Source organism: Cibotium barometz, chromosome 26 (assembly GCF_041138505.1).
Source record: "Cibotium barometz isolate CiBa-2024 chromosome 26, ASM4113850v1, whole genome shotgun sequence".
Taxonomy (NCBI): Eukaryota; Viridiplantae; Streptophyta; class Polypodiopsida; order Cyatheales; family Cibotiaceae; genus Cibotium; species Cibotium barometz.
Genome location: NC_141071.1, coordinates 15,466,149 through 15,482,875, shown reverse-complemented (window position 1 = coordinate 15,482,875; position 16,727 = coordinate 15,466,149).

The following is a 16,727-nucleotide window of genomic DNA, read 5'->3' as shown; positions in this document are numbered from 1 at the left end:
CGCCAACCAATGTGAAGGAGGGCCTCAAACCTTCCGCATCAACCAAAAAGAAAACTCTACCAAGACAGCCAAGATCAAGGTATCTTAATGGTATCAAGATGTGGGTGGAGAAGCAGCTACTTATAGCCCAAGGCTACTACGAAGGTGCCAATCAAATTTGGGTTCCTCGACAATCAAAGCCTCTTCCTCAATGTAGCACGTGCCAAAGAAAAAGAAAAGTACTCCACAACACCATCCACAAAAACCTATGCGAGTTCCTCAAAGAACTCCATCAAGTCAACAAGTAAGGGTACCAAAAAGATTACTACAAGCACAAGGATACTACCAAGATAATACCAAAGCTTGGATTCCCAAGCGCATCACAAAGTCCCCTAAGCTTGCACAAAGAAGGAAACCTCAGCACCAAGCCCATCAGCCCCACCAATTTATAATGTTCATCAAAGATGGGCTCTTGTGCATGTGCTTCAACAACAAGGATACTATGATGATAATCCCATCATATGGTTGCCAAAATCAAACAACGTGAAGAAAACCTCACCACCGACTTCAACCCCAACAGCTTCACCTAAAGTTCAACAGCAGCCCAAGCAACACCAAGCAAGTCACTCAACCACTCTCGTGCATTCAGCACCTACACAAGAGCTTGTGTGTTCAAGCAACCCTAATGGTAACCAACCAGCAGTCTTATCTAGTGCCTCGACATCATCATTTGGGCCAAAAATTCAAGAATCAACTCTTATGTCTATAACAAAGACTTATGAGGGCATCAAGGACAAAATAACAATGCTCTTGTCACCCCTCTGGTGTGAAGCATAAGTGCACAAGAACATGTTGCGCGCATGTCATGCCCTAGCTGACCTATAGAATCATTTCAAATCAAAAAACCATCGGGGGGATAAAAACCTATAACTTCACGGGTTAAAACCTAAAACTTCACCGGGTTAAAACCTGCACTTTCACGAAGACACCATTTAATGGGATTACCTTTCACAGGTTTAGGCCATTTCACGGAATAACCCTTCATGGGCCTAAAAACCTACACTTTCACGGAGATACCATTTTATGGGATTGCCTTTCACGGGTTAGGCCATCTCATGGAATAACCCTTCATGGGTTGAAAACCTGCACTTTCACAGGTTTAGGCCATTTCACGGAATAACCCTTCACACGGCCTAAAAACCTGCACTTTCACAAAGACACCATTTCACGGGCTTAGGCCATTTCGCGGAATAACCCTTCACGGGGCCAAAAAAAACCCTGCAATCTCACGAGTTCAGGTCTTTCACAAATTAATAGCCTCACAGCCTCTATGAACGTAATTCTTTCAACCTCACCAACAAGTGGCTACTTCAACACAGAGCAGTTTAATAAGAGTCTATATGACTCAATTCTTATACTTCGTGTATATCTGCTTCATAAGAGCACTTAAATATATATAAAAACATAAAAAGCACATGGGCAGAAGAAAGCAGGAACAAGTCCTACTCAACAACATTTGACAAGATTCCTGCCACACAAAGGGACATCATCGAAGGCCACTTTCTTCAAATGATGAATGTCGCTTCAATGAATCAAATGAGGAACTGAGAATCACCATCTCGTTCTAATGATTATGTCTACGTTCCTCCGGATCTTTCCCTCTCTTCTCTCCAATTATTAGCATCTCTTAGCATCCCCACTAACACAAATCACATGTACCATTGCTTATGATTGCCAAAAACAAAGTGAGCAAAAAACCCAAAAGAAAACATGCTCACACAAACATAAAAATGCAATCATTCGCAAAAAACCCCACCCCATTAGAAATTCCCAATAAACCACTAACCTTTTCATTCACTAACTAGCTTTTTTTATTCCTTTCGAAGGAACAAAGACCATTGAACATCACTCAACATCAAAGCCATCGACAAAGCTTGTCCATTCTCCCCACACAAAGGTCTTCAATGCGATCACGAGGATGCGATCGCCATCAAGAAGGGGGGGGATGTTAACCCATTCCTAGGGTTAATAAGATCTACCACCATTATCTTGCATCAAGAAGTCAAGGTAGATACACCAAAGGGTCATACATTCAAGATATGAAGTAATGGTGTCCAAAGCTACAACTTGGACGGGCGCCCGTAATGGTGTGACGGAGTATTTATGGTAGTTCCCGCTTTAAGAGCATATGATAGCAAGTTAGGATGAAGTCCTAAGTGATGTACTTCATGGATATATTATGAGAGTAGTCATTGTTAATAGCATTAGGCCTCTTATAAGCTTAAAGTTTTCGGAAGTTTAAGTAAGTGTGAACACTTATGGCCATTTATATAAGTGAATATCTCTCATAATACAAGAGATTCTCCCATTGTACAATTGAGTCTTGCTCTTGCTAATCTCTCTCCCTAATGCATGCTAGAGTGAGTGTGTGTGAGTGAAGTTAGGTGAGAGGAGGGACGAGTACCCGTAGTGCAATGCGGCGGTGTGACAACACTCGTGGAGACGCAATGGAATTGCTTCTCAAGGAGTTGTAGAGCTTGGAGACCTCAAGGGTTACGAGCTCGGCCATTGGAAAGACCCTCACTCATGACACAGTTGCGATTCACCAGGTAATCTCTTTTTGGATGTGTTTCAAGAAGGGTTAGGGTGAGTCTTAACACCTAGCGATGAACTCAGCAAATGCATGGCATGCATCCATAGTAGGTGCTAGCTCGAAAGGATGTGACAAGTGATGGTTCTAAAGCTAGGAAGAGGACTCACTAAGTAGGTGAGTGAAATGAGAGATTATAAGTGACCTTGGTATTTTTATACTTTTAAATTTTTATTTTGAGAAAAAAAAATACTCTTTATATATTTAAAAAACCAAAAATACCAATAATTCCATATATTATTAAACATGATTATAGAACGTCATTATTTGGTAAAATATATTACAAATTAAGATGTAAATATCAAAGCTTTAGGGGGAAGACATTTCATACAATTGAAGGTGCTTTCAAACCTTCTTCCTACAATAATATTCCATCAACTATAAATCTAGAGTTATTTGGCATGCCATCCAAAAATATGGACTCATGGACATCCTTCAACATCCATTTAGGATTGACCAAGAGAACGCTAGAGTTTTTGGAACCCCATTGAATACTAAGTTCAGATTGAATCAAACTCTCCAATGAATCTAATGGTAGCCAACATCCTCTAGCCTTCTTCGATCGCCTATACTCTGGACCCATATATAGGGTTTGTCGAGAGATGTGGTATGACACTACCATTGAGTCAATGCAAGTGTTAACTTCAAGATATCACCTTTATGCATGCCTTCTTTCATTTCCTTCCATTCTACTCCAAGAGCACTATCCAAATCATTCCCAAACATATTCCTACATAACCACAATGTCTTCATTCTGTGCATATTAGCACCTCTAAAACATTCTACAAAGACATGAAGTGGTATAAACCTTAATAGCTTGAGCCTCCTAGAAATCCTTCTAGATTTCATGGATTTCTAAGAGCTTAGAGAGAGAGAGAGAGAGAGAGAGAGAGAGAGAGAGAGGTATAAAGGAGCAACTTACCACATCCATAAAAGCTTAAGAAATGGTGAGGAAGATAATGGAGCAACTTACCATATCCAGAGGCTAGAAGAGCTTAAGAAATGGTGAGGAAGATAATGGAGAGAGAGAGAGAGAGAGAGAGAGAGAGAGAGAGAGAGAGAGGGATAAAGGAGCAACTTACCCTATCCACAGGCTAGAAAAGCTTAAGAAATGGTGAGGAAGATAATGGAGAGAGAGAGGGATAAAGGAGAAACTTACCATATCCACATGCTAGAAGAGCTTAAGAAATGGTGAGGAAGATAATGGGGTGGAGAGAGAGAGAGAGAGAGAGAGAGAGAGAGAGAGAGAGAGAGGTTAAGTGTAGTAGTAGATGATAGAGAGGGGGATAGAGAGAGAGAGAGGTCCAGCAAATGAGAGAGGGGAAGAGATAGAGAGAGAGAAAGAGAGGTCCAGCAGTAAATCAAAGAGAGGAAGAGAGAGCAGAGAGATCTAGCAGTAAATGTGTGTGTGTGTGCGTGTGTGTGTGTGTGTGTGTGTGTGTGTGTGTGTGTGTGTGTGAGAGAGAGAGAGAGAGAGAGAGAGAGAGAGAGCTCAAAATAGTCAAAATGAAAATTTTGGACGTATACATAAAAAGGTGCCTTTTTGCATGAAAACCTACTTTTTGGGAGAAATTTAAAAATTTTGGGTCCCTCATTATGAAAAGATGCAAGGGAGAAGAGAGCTTGAGCTCTTGCAAGCAGACACACACACACACACACACACACACACACACTCTCTCTCTCATAAACCCTAGAAGAGAACACAAGGTGAGAGGCTAAAAATTGTTCTACTTCTTCTTTAACAAAAGAGGTCTCCAAAGGAGATAAAAAGACTAACACACATATTAGAGTATATGCAAGCAATCCATAATGTGAACACACTAAAGTGGGGTGGATAGGTGTGGACTAGTCAGTGTACTCCAGCTACTATAGAAGCTCTGGCAAAGATATGTCGGTGCCAGCTACCAAACCCGCCAGTGATGTAAATGTCGAACGATCACACAAGGACCTCGTGAGAGTGTCAGCTCATGTTGAGCTTGATATCTTAACACTCCCCCTCAAGCTCAACTCCATCTCGTCAACTCCATCTCGTGAACTCCAAGCATATCTCAAAATCTATGGATCTTCTCAGCTCCCAAGGCCTTCGTGAAGATGTCAAGGACTCGATCCTGTGTGTGCTAACGTAGCCCAAGTTGATGTCGCTTGCCAAGACTCTCTCCCTAATGAAGTGGTAGTGTACCTCAATGTGTTTCGTCCGCACATGGAAAAATGGGTTTTTGGCCAACTGTATACTGCTAAGATTGTCACAACATATGACAACCTTTCTCTCCACATGCAACCCCAAATCAGCAAGTAGCTTGCGTAACCAAGCTACCTCACACGTTACCACTACAGCTCCTCCTCTGCCTCTATACTCAGCAAGGCAACTATGGGCTGATTCTTGCTGCTCCATGTCACAACAGCACTCCCCAATGAAAATAGAAATCCACTCTGGTAGATCTCCTATCTGAGATGCTACCTGCCTAATCTGCATATGTGTACCCATATAGCTCCAATGATATAATTGTTGCATAAAACAATGCATAATCAATAGTGGCCCTCAAATACCGAAGTGTGCGTCACACACTATCAAGATGTGGTTTTCCCAAAACCTGCATAAACTAGCTCTCTAAGCCAATAGTGTAACTCAAATCTGGCTTGCTGATCGTAACATAGATAAAACTCCCCACAATCTTCCTGTACATAGTGGGGTCCTCCAACACAACTTGAATCCGCATTGAACTTGCCATTTTGATCTAATAGCACTGAGATTGACTTACAACCAGCCATCTCATACTTGCAAGGACAACATGTCCAATACATACTGTCTCTGTGATAGCCAAATACCATCAGGTGTGCGAATGACCTCAATGCCCAAAAAGTAGCACAAATCTCCCAAATCCTTCATGTCAAACTTCCTTTTGAGAAGACTTTTCAAATACTCAATCTCCTCCAAGTTGTCACTCCCAACAATAAGATCATCTACATAGATGGTGATGATCAGAATACCCTTATCACTCTTGCACACATACAAAGAGTGATCTACATCTGCCATACGAAAACCAATAGTGACAAGATACTCAGCAATCTTGTCATGCCATGCTCGTGGAGCTTGCTTCAACCCATACAAGGCCTTATAAAGCTTACATACATACTTTGGGTGACCTGTATCCTCAAAACCAGGTGGCTAATCCATATACACTTCTTCTTGTAGGTCACCATGCAAGAACGTATTTTTTACATCCATTTGATGTAAAAACCAGTCTTTAGCTACAGCCACCGCAATCACAGCTCTCACAGTTGCCATCTTTGCAACCAAAGCAAACGTCTCCTCATATAATCAATCCCATGTGTGTGTGCATATCCTTTGGCCACCAATCTAACCTTGTACCTACTTATGCTACCATCACTGTTATGTTTCACCTTATACACCTACTTACATCCAATAATAGCTTTCTTGCCTTCAGGCAATGGCACCAAATCCCAAGTCTCATTTCCATACAATGCATCCATCTCCTCATCCATAGCTTTCTCCCAATACACATTTCCAATATCCTCATCAAAACATGTGGGCTCTACAACCTGCACAACTTTTTCCATGTAAACATAGTGATGTACCACATAACCATCGTAAGTCAATCTCTGCACAGGGTTTTTGACTCTTCCCCAGATCTTCGTAACTTTGCATTTATGGCTTCCGGAGTTGGGAATGTTTTCCCGAGTCTGAATAGATGTCTTGAATGCCTTGTATTGTGACCCGAGACTATGTAGACATACTTCCACCTTATCATCATCATCAACAAAAACACCAATAGATGCAAGGGATTCCACAATGCCCTTGATCTTCAAGGCATAATCATTCACAAACATGTTTTTCTTCTCCACACAGTATGAATCTCATTCTTCAATTGAATGTTTCGTGCCTTGGTGTTTGTTTCATTCAGCTTCACCAAGGTGTCCTATGTCTCCTTGGGTGACTTGGCATCCTGTAGTGTCTTTTATATACCCAATCATAGTGTCTTTTATGCTAATAGAAAGCCAATACATGACTTTCCTTGCTCCTTGATTCCAATCCTTGTATTCTTTTACATCTACAATAGTTGGATTAATCTCCGGTATCTCTGGTGACTCCTCATGTTCACCTTCAATGTAGTCCCAATAGCCTTTTTCCATTAGAAAAATTGTCAATCTAGACCTCCAAGCATGGAAGTTGTTCTTGTCAAGATTCTATGCAAAAATCTGGTTAATTCCATCATTTGACATCTTGTCTGCGCAACACAAACTCACCTAAAACAGCACTCTTGTTTGACCTGCACAAACTGTTGTACTCTTTGTAGCGGTACTATGCTACACCTAGATTGTCACAACTAGTGAACTCAACTTGCATACATACACCCAATAGCACCTATAAGACCTCTTTGTAGTACACACAGTGTTTGCACAACCAATCACCCTTCTTGCAGTACCAAAAATAGAATTCTATGGAGAATCGAAACTTACCCGCAGTGCCCGTGAACACCTACCTGCATACTGAAAAACGAAGGTCCAGACGCGCCCGAAACGCATTTTCAACCTGAAAACTTCGTCCGAAGGACATTATAATTACCCTTTCGCTCCACTCCCACGAAGAAAGCCCCAATCGGAGTTCATTTGCCGGTGCCTCCCGAAGAGCTCCTACAAGGGTGTAGTAGCCAACACAAAGGGGGAAGAGTAGATGAAACTCTTACCCTCGTACCGCTTCATGTGCTTCTTTTGCTTGCCACTCAGTTCTTAGCATGAACCAAGCTCTGATACCATGAAAAGATGTAGGGGAGAAGAGAGCTTGAGCTCTTGCAAGCACACACACACTCTCATAAACCCTAGAAGAGAACACACAAGGTGAGAGGCTGAAAATTGTTCTTCTTCTTCTTCAACAAAAGAGGTTTACAAAAAGGAGATAAAGTGACTAACACACATACTAGAGTATATACAAGCGGTCCATAATGTGAACATGCTAAAGTGGAGTGGATAGGTGTGAACTAGTCAATGCAATCCAGCTGTAGAATCTGTGGCGAGAAGATAAGTCGATGCCAGCTACCAAACCCGCCAGTGATTTAAATGTCACGCAAGCGCCTGATGAGTGTGAGCTCATGTTGAGCTGGACATCTCAACACATTACGAATTTTGCAAGTGGGAGGGGGGTAGTAGTCTAGCACACCTTTTTAGGCAAGTACCATATAGGCTGGACCACCTTTTATATAATAGGACCACCAATGGCACGCCTTTTTAGGTAGGTACCCACCTTTCTTAATAGGGACCCCCACCAATGGCACACCTTTTTAGGCAAGTACCATATGGGCGAAACCACCTTTTTTAATAGGGACCCCTAATGGCACACTTTTTTAGGCAGATACCATATAGGCTGGATGACCTTTTTTGATAGGGACCACACTAAGAGTGGGATAACTTTTTAAGGGAAACATAGGGTAACTCCAAAAATAGAAGGGACCATGAATGTCATATCTATGTAAATGGCTTCTTCCTATTATCCCTTACTTAATCCTCCCTAACCAAAGAGATTTAAACCTTGGCCTATATTGAGCCAGTTTTGGCCCTAATGTCTAGGATACGCTCAGGTGGGGTGAGTGGTATGTATTTGACCATTTTCTCAAGAATAAGCTCTTATTTATCCTACACCTTCCTCACAAGCTCTTAGTCTTGTTTCATTTTCTCCTCCTCTAATATGCGGTTAGGGTACTCTAACATGGGGTTAGGGTACTCTTTGAGTTTCTTGGGAAGGTTTGTGTAGTCAATGTAGTCAATCGACTCCTTTTCTTTGGAAAGAGGTGGTTTGAGCGAGAGATCACTCATTGTTTCCACAAGGAATGTAGCTTTGGAGCTCTCATCCGAACCACTTTCAATAGTCACAATATTTTGTCCTTATAACAAGACAATTGATGGTGTGTTACATTTCCACATGTTTTTTTCTTTGGAACTTGGTTTTTGTCCTTTAGTATTTTCAAGGGCAATTGTAGCCCTTGGGTCTTGTGCCTCATGCTCTTTATCTACTTACCTCAAGGTTGAAGCTTGAGCTTTCTGCTTATTAGTAGCCTTGGATTTTCCCTTGGCTACTACCCTTCTCTTGGCTTGGAGCCTTGGGAATGGCATTAAGGGGGACTATATGAATAAGTCCTCCTTGTACACACACTCAACAAGTTAATGTTTATCAAAGTGGTTAATGCTACCACTAGAGTAATTGTCACTCTATTGGGATAATTCTTCAAAGCATGTTTGAATTCACACTTGTACATGTGCCTCCATAAGGAGAATGACATTGGGGTTTGCCACTATATTTGGGGATAGAGTTGGGGTGCATAATCCAAAAGTGAAAGGACTTTATTCTCCCATATGAAAGGGCCTTTTGTAACCTTTTTATCTTCATTGTTCTGTGCAAGCCTCCATGTAGAGACCGTGGCTAGAACTAAGAAAATAACAAAACCCACATAAAAAAATGGGCCTCATATACACCACCATGGGAAGGAGCCCAAATTGTAGTTTTCCTAACAACTCACCCTACTTTAGAGCAAATTGGTGGGAAAAGTCTTCCCAAGAGTTTAGGTCCATTATTATTCATTATGGATCTTGTTGCATGTACATTCAAATCTAGTGCCCTATATTTGGAATCAAGGCCGGCCAGGAAAGTATAGAAGATGATGAGGTGATGATGAGAAAAGGTCATCAAACCATTTATGGGTACTATTGTGGGTACCTACACAAGTGCGTCAAGAAAGAAACTATCATTGAGGCCCTTTAAATCAAACAAAAGATCAAGCTTCTCAAGGTCAAGTTCCACGAAGGATTACATAAAGAGTCCCTCTTAGAGGCATGCACCAAGGAGGAAGGACTACTATTTACAAAGCACTTTCAACTAATCTCTTGATCTATAGAGCCATGTTCCCTTGCACAATCAAGGAGATCCTATGGCCCTACAACATGGGGTTTTGCAAAGCACTTTCAAACTGATCTCTTGATCTACAAAGCCATGTTCGCTTGCACAATCAAGGAGATCCTATGGTCCTACAACATGGGGTTTTACAATCGCCTTAGAATCTATTCTAAGAGTCTATTGAGGCCTACCTTGTGAATATTTTTGAAGATGACAACTTGTATGTTATCCACACCAAATTCATGGATAATACTGACCAAGGATATATAGCTAGCACGTAGGGCTAGATGGATTTGTAAGTAATGACTTATCTTTTTCTCTTAGTGTTGTGTAATGCTCAATCTTGTCTTGTGTTGAATTGTATTCTACTTCCATTTATGTTGTTTTTATGAGTATCGTTAATATTCAAATGTTGCCCTATTTAGTAATTTTTGTACAAAATATTCAAGATTTGAGGAAATCAGCCCAATGAGAATAACATCGGGCATTTTCTCTAACATGGAGCTATGATTTAAGGACCTTCTTGGCACCAAATTCTAAGCTGACATGCAATCTAGTTTTCAAAAAACTAGGCCAAGGCTATGAAGCCCATACATATTTTTTATATGGGCTTCCCACATGCCATAGTTTTTTTCACCGTGGTACTGCATGTGTGATTAGATTTGCATGTGATGCTCAGAATGCCTCAAAATATGTTTGACCTTGGACACTCACAGTACGTACCCTGTTTCAAATTAAGATGTTGTATTAATGGTTATGCTTGATTTTTAAGGAGGGCCTGACACCATGCATAATTGTGGATGAAAGAAATGTAATGCTTCTTATGACAATAATTAAGACTATATTTAATGCACAAAAGTATGCAAATATCATTTTATATATGGTGGTACACACATGAGCATTTAAAAACACAGTACATCGATAGAGCAGGGAGGGGGGTGATCCTAATTCTTAGTGGCCTCTTGATTATGTCACTAGATTTCTTGCATTTGCTCTTTGCCAAAATAAACAACAAACTATGTGCTATAGCTTGGGGGACTACTTATCTCTAGCTTCTCCTATGGCTACAGTAGAGCTAAATTTCATATCTATTCAACTCATTTTTGTTGGTTGCCTTATGCACGTCACGTGTCACTGTGATGGTTTTATAATTTAGGTTTCAATATTTACAATTTTAAAAGTCACCATGTTGGTTTTCTCTTGATGACACATATCACCTTGGTGTAGTTCTATGATTGGTTGTTTTCTTTTTGCATGTTTCTCACTTCCCACTTGTTCTCTTTGCACATTGCAAATTGGGCTAATTTGACAAGAAAAAATTATGAAGTCACCTTGCTAGTCCTCTCTGCATGTGTTCTTGCTAGTCCTCTCTGCATGTGTTGCCTTGATATTGTTATACATAGTATTTAAGAAGTATTCATGCCTAGTTATATTGCCGTTATATATCAGTGTGTCATCTTATGCATGTCCTTGCTAGATTACTATATAGTAAATCATATTGGCAATAGAGTAGTCATGTTTGATATCCTTATTTTATAGTAGTCAAATCAATCCTTTTGCCTACTTTCTACCTCCTTTTTGTTAAATAGTAATCAAGTTGGGTATATCAATCAAAAAGCAATCTTATGACTGCTATTATGTGGCTACTATATGTGACTGCTATATATCAGTCATAATAGCAATCTTATGATAGCTATTATATATGTGATTGCAATATAGCAGCCATGCCTACTTTTATACAGTAGTCATGATTGATTTATGGCTGATAGTAATAAAAAATAGCAATATTATATGCATGGTTTTTGACTTCTCTATAGAGTCAAATATGTTGTTTACTATATTAACAATATTATGTCTACTATATAGTGGTCGTGCTTGCTTTATTGCATTGTACTACTATGTAGTAATCATGTGCATAAAGTATTCATTAATACTGTTGTCACTGTTGTGTGTGATGTATAAGACTAGAAAAATATCTTACTTGTTAAAATTAGAGCAATGTGATGAGCTATGGTGGATCAAATGCTAGAATCAACATCATTAACAAAGAGATTAGATGATAAATAAGACGTGATTAGTGAGCAATTAACTAATAGCTTAATATAGGCATGGATAATCAAAAACCAGCAAATTCTCATTAGGCCAATGCCTCAATTTATAGAGTTTACATCCAAGTATCTAATCCCACTGATTTCTCCTTGATTCACTCCACCTCTTTTGCTTGATTCTCTCCACCTCTCCCAGAATATCTCCACACTTCCTAAATCTTCTCATGCTACCCTTTATTCTCTCCCAGTAGATTCTTCTCACCTTTTCACAGGTTCTCTCACATTTACAGATTCTCTTTTACAGCCTCTAGCCAAGGGCTTGTTCCCGCACACACCCTATTCACTTGTATATTTCAACACCTCCCCTCAAGTGAATACTCCTAGCACACCTGGACCCTATACCAAGTTTCCCTCTTACTTGATAGTCCGCGACCACACCACCAGTGCCTCAAGTCCCTAAACTCATAGTCCTTGACACTCTCTCTCTCTATATGTCTAAGGCTACTACAAGTGCCCACGACCTTAACTAAAGTGCTCACACATACATCTATCTACCACATGGCCTACATCATCGGTGGCTCAGAGGTGGTTTTACTTTGTTGGGGCAGGTTACATTGGGTTGTGGGGTCTCTCTCTCTCTCTCTCTCTCAGAGATTTTCACATGGCTCCTCACTCTTTGGAGCTTCACATCTTCTCTTGTCTTCAATCTTCTTGTCGTGGCAGCTTCTCTTCACGCGTCCATGTCTTCCTCTTCTTTCAGTCTTCTTGTTGTGGCAGCTTCTCTTCTCGTGTCCATGTCTTCCTTCAGCTTTTCTTCTTGGTGTGGATCCTCCTCTTGGAAAGAGATGTTCTTCTTCTTTCATGGCTGGGGCCATGAGCTTGTCCGTCAGTTCTTGCTCCATGTGAGCAACATGTTTAAATGTTTTGTTGACAGTTCCTTTGGGCTTTTGATGTTCATCTTGTGTCATTATGCAATGCAAACCCAAATCTATGTGGGAGGTCTTACCTCTTGCCTTATTCTAGACAAGGGCAGTGTCTGATCCCATTTTTACACTGATGTAATGTGCCCAATACATAATGCATATAGCATTCATTCTCATGCACATTCCAAATGCAACTCTGGCTGTGAATAATCTTGAATTTGAGTGTGATTTACAAGCATTAACCAAGGGTTAAATGTAAAATGATGATTACCATAAATTTATCAGTATAATTTTACCAAAAATTACATTAAATCAAGGGTAACCAATTTGTACGGAATGGTTGGAGTATCAAATCAACTCCGAATTTCAATCTCAAGTTATAGGGATCTGTATCAGATACCTAATGGTTAATTTGAACCCTCAATTACACCAAAATATAGTGATTAGTATTGATTAATCACTGATTAGCAAATTAATCCTCTGTTTTGTGTGCAAAAAACAGAGTATGTGGGGAGCCCAGATCTGAGGCCTTAGAGTTCAAATGAACTCAAATCCTTTCAAGGCCATCAATAGCAATTAGTCTAGTAGAGGATTAAGCCAAGAAACACAAGATTTGACCAAACATTGAATGCTTAATCTCTGTTTTACCAAAGTCACCTGCAGATTTGATGAAGAGCTCTGATACCATGTTAAAATTAGAGCAATGTGATGAGCTATGGTGGATCAAATGCTAGAATCAATATCATTAACAAAGAGATTAGATAATAATTAAGACGTGATTAGTGAGCAATCAACTAATAGCTTAATGTAGGCATGGATAATCAAAAACCAGCAAATTCTCATTAGGCCAATGCCTCAATTTATAGAGTTTACATCCAAGCATCTAATCCCACTGATTTCTCCTTGATTCACTCCACCTCTTTTGCTTGATTCTCTCCACCTCTCCCAGAATATCTCCACACTTCCTAAATCTTCTCATGCTACCCTTTATTCTCTCCCAATAGATTCTTCTCACCTTTTCACAGGTTCTCTCACATTTACAGATTCTCTTTTACAGCCTCTAGCCAAGGGCTTGTTCGCGCACACACCCTATTCACTTGTATATTTCAACATTACTGCTATATATATATTGGTCTTATTATTGTGTACAGTAATCATATTACTGTTAATTTGACTACTCAAAGTTTTCATCATCTAATCACTCAATTTAATAACTAAAATCTAAAATTTACACGACTAAAAATGTCACCGTGGTACTGCATGTGTGATTAGATTTGCATGTGATGCTCAGAATGCCTCAAAATATGTTTGACCTTGGACACTCGCAGTACGTACCCTGTTTCAAATTAAGATGTATTAAATTAAGATTTTTAATAACTAAAATCTAAAATTTATCATATCACTGTTGTGTGTGATGTATAAGACTAGAAAAATATCTTACTGCTATATATATATTGGTCTTATTGTTGTGTACAATAATCATATTACTGTTAATTTGACTAAGTTTTCATCGTCTAATCACTCAATTTAATAACTAAAATTTAAAATTTACACGACTAAAAAAATCATTATTTTATCATAGCAAAAATAGCTCTAAAAATTTTATAGATTCGTTTTAAAATTACTACTTATACAAATGTCGAGTAAAATCTCATTGTAAGCTCACTGTAAGTAGCAATGGTTCATTTTAAGATCTACAAAAATTACACCCAAAAAAAAAAGCATAAGAGCACTCAAGGGTGAAGGCACCCATCGTAACAAAAACATTTTATACAAGGCTAGGAGGGTGAAGGCAGCTAGAAAGATCTCATGTCATCCTCATAAATGTGTATAACACATGCTCTCTATGGTATCGAGCTGTCTAAAAGAATAGCTATCCAAAAGTAAAGCATTATATGTGCCTTGTTGAATGAACCATAGTGACGAAGTAGCTTGAAGGTGGTAAATGGGATGGATGGAAGAGAAGGTTGGAGCTTAGAGACACTTTTATACATATTTTGGATTCATTTGTAATGTTTTTCATGGCATCCAATCTTAAAGATTATGAGGATAATTTTAGTTTTAGAGTTTAGAAAGTATATTCATATTAAACTATTCTGTTGGCAACAAAAGATAAAACCAACGTAGTGTCTAAGTCATCCCAAGTTTTAAGGCCATCCATATACATCATGCTAGCTCTAGGACTAGTTAGCTAACCACTTTGTGCAACCATCCATATCTAGCATGCTAGCTCTAGGACTAGCTAGTTAGCCACATTATGCAACCATATTTAGAACTAACTACCATCACCAATGCCAATGGCCATCACAAAAATGATGGAAATAAATTGGGAATCCCTTTCGTATCTATATGGTTTATTTATATAGATTATTCTTATTAGTACATATGCAAACACAAGGCCATGGGGCTAGTTTGAATTACCACAAGGTTGATTGAAAATACCACGGGGTTGGTTTGGAGCTAGTATGAATTGCCACACTACCAAAAAGAGATCCTTTATTTTTCTAATTTGTGATGTCCATTTTGCAACCATTTCCAATTCTACATATGGTAGATCACTCAGCATAAAAGACCACATGGTTGGGAAATGTATGCTTAGCTTTCTTTTCAAATTTTCAAGCTTCACATACATGAAGCACACCATCAACCTTAAACTCAGGAAAGCCATCAACAATCCTCTTGGTTTACATCGTTTTTAGCCTTCTTTTATTCTCATGCCCTATTCTCTTGTGCCACATGTCCACATCGGCAATCACACCTAAACCATTAGAGAACATGTCTACATTCACCTCAGGCATACTCATATCAAGAGTGAACAATATGTCATTCCTCTTTCCTTTGGTGATCAATCCATATTTATCTTTGAACTCTTTAACAAAAGCCCCATCTTGATTGAATCGAACCTCCTTGATCCACCATTCAGCCAATTGATACTAAGTCCTTTGTTATGGTGGGAACATGCAATACATCACTAAGCATCTTGAAGGTCATCACTTATAGACATAGGACTCAAATCTTGAAACCACTCACCATGACATGCATATGATTTGATGCATTTGAATCGATATACCATACATCATCATAACATGCATGTATCATGGCTAATCTTCATAGCTAATAAGTGTTTCTATTGGTCCTTTTTCCCACTAGTAGATGCATAATTGCCTTGTAATTTGCCATTCTTCTTATCTTTCATCTTCCTTCTTCTTCCAACAACCGTTTGCATAATACCCTTGCTTCCCATAATAGAAGCATCCAATTCCCTAGTCTTTTTGTCGACCATGCCATGATCTCTACCTCTAGGGTTCTCCCTACCTCTAGAGCCATATGCACCTATGCTTTCACTAAAACATGTTTGTTGTTAATGTTATTGTTGGTAACTTTTCCATTGGCCATTAACTCTATCTGTGCCTCTTCCTCTCGTGCGTCAAGCTTTCTCTACCTGCTCATTGCCACTACCACTTGATGATGTACCACCACCACCAAGTCTAATCTCCTCGCTAATGAGTAGCGATAGCAACTCTGAAATATCACGGAGGTTTTTTCCCAAGTGAGATTTTTGTCGCAAATGTCTTGTACTCTTTTGGTCATCATGTAGGTGACATGATCTTGACAAGGAATAATGCAAATATGTACATTCTAAGTATATTTATTTATTCATCTATATTTGCATTATTATTCCTTGTGACATGATCACAAAGAATATTGCAAAAATATCTATTTAATAAGCGTTACCATTGGTCCTCTTTCCCATTAGTAGATGTGTAATTTACCATTGTTCTTATCTTCCTTCTCCTTCCAACAATATATGCACCTATGCTTTCACCAAAACCTGTTTGTTGTTAATGTTATTGTTGGTGACTTTGCCATTGGCCACTAATTCTGTATGCTCCTCTTCCTCTCAGCATCGAGCTTCCTCTACCCCTTTGTGAGTAGAAGACAAGTGCTCATTGCCTACCACTCGATGATGTACCACCACCACCAAGTCTATCTCCTTGTCTCTAATGAGTAGTGATACCAACTCTAAAAAATCACAGAGGTTTTCCCTAACTAAGATTTTTGTTGCAAATGGCTTATACTCTTTTGGTCATCATGTTGCTTTATGTAGGGGAGGGTGTGTGCGTGCGCACGCATTATTCCTCATGACATGATTTTTTTTTTTACATATACATATATATATATTGCATACACACACACACATACATACATATGTATGTATGTAT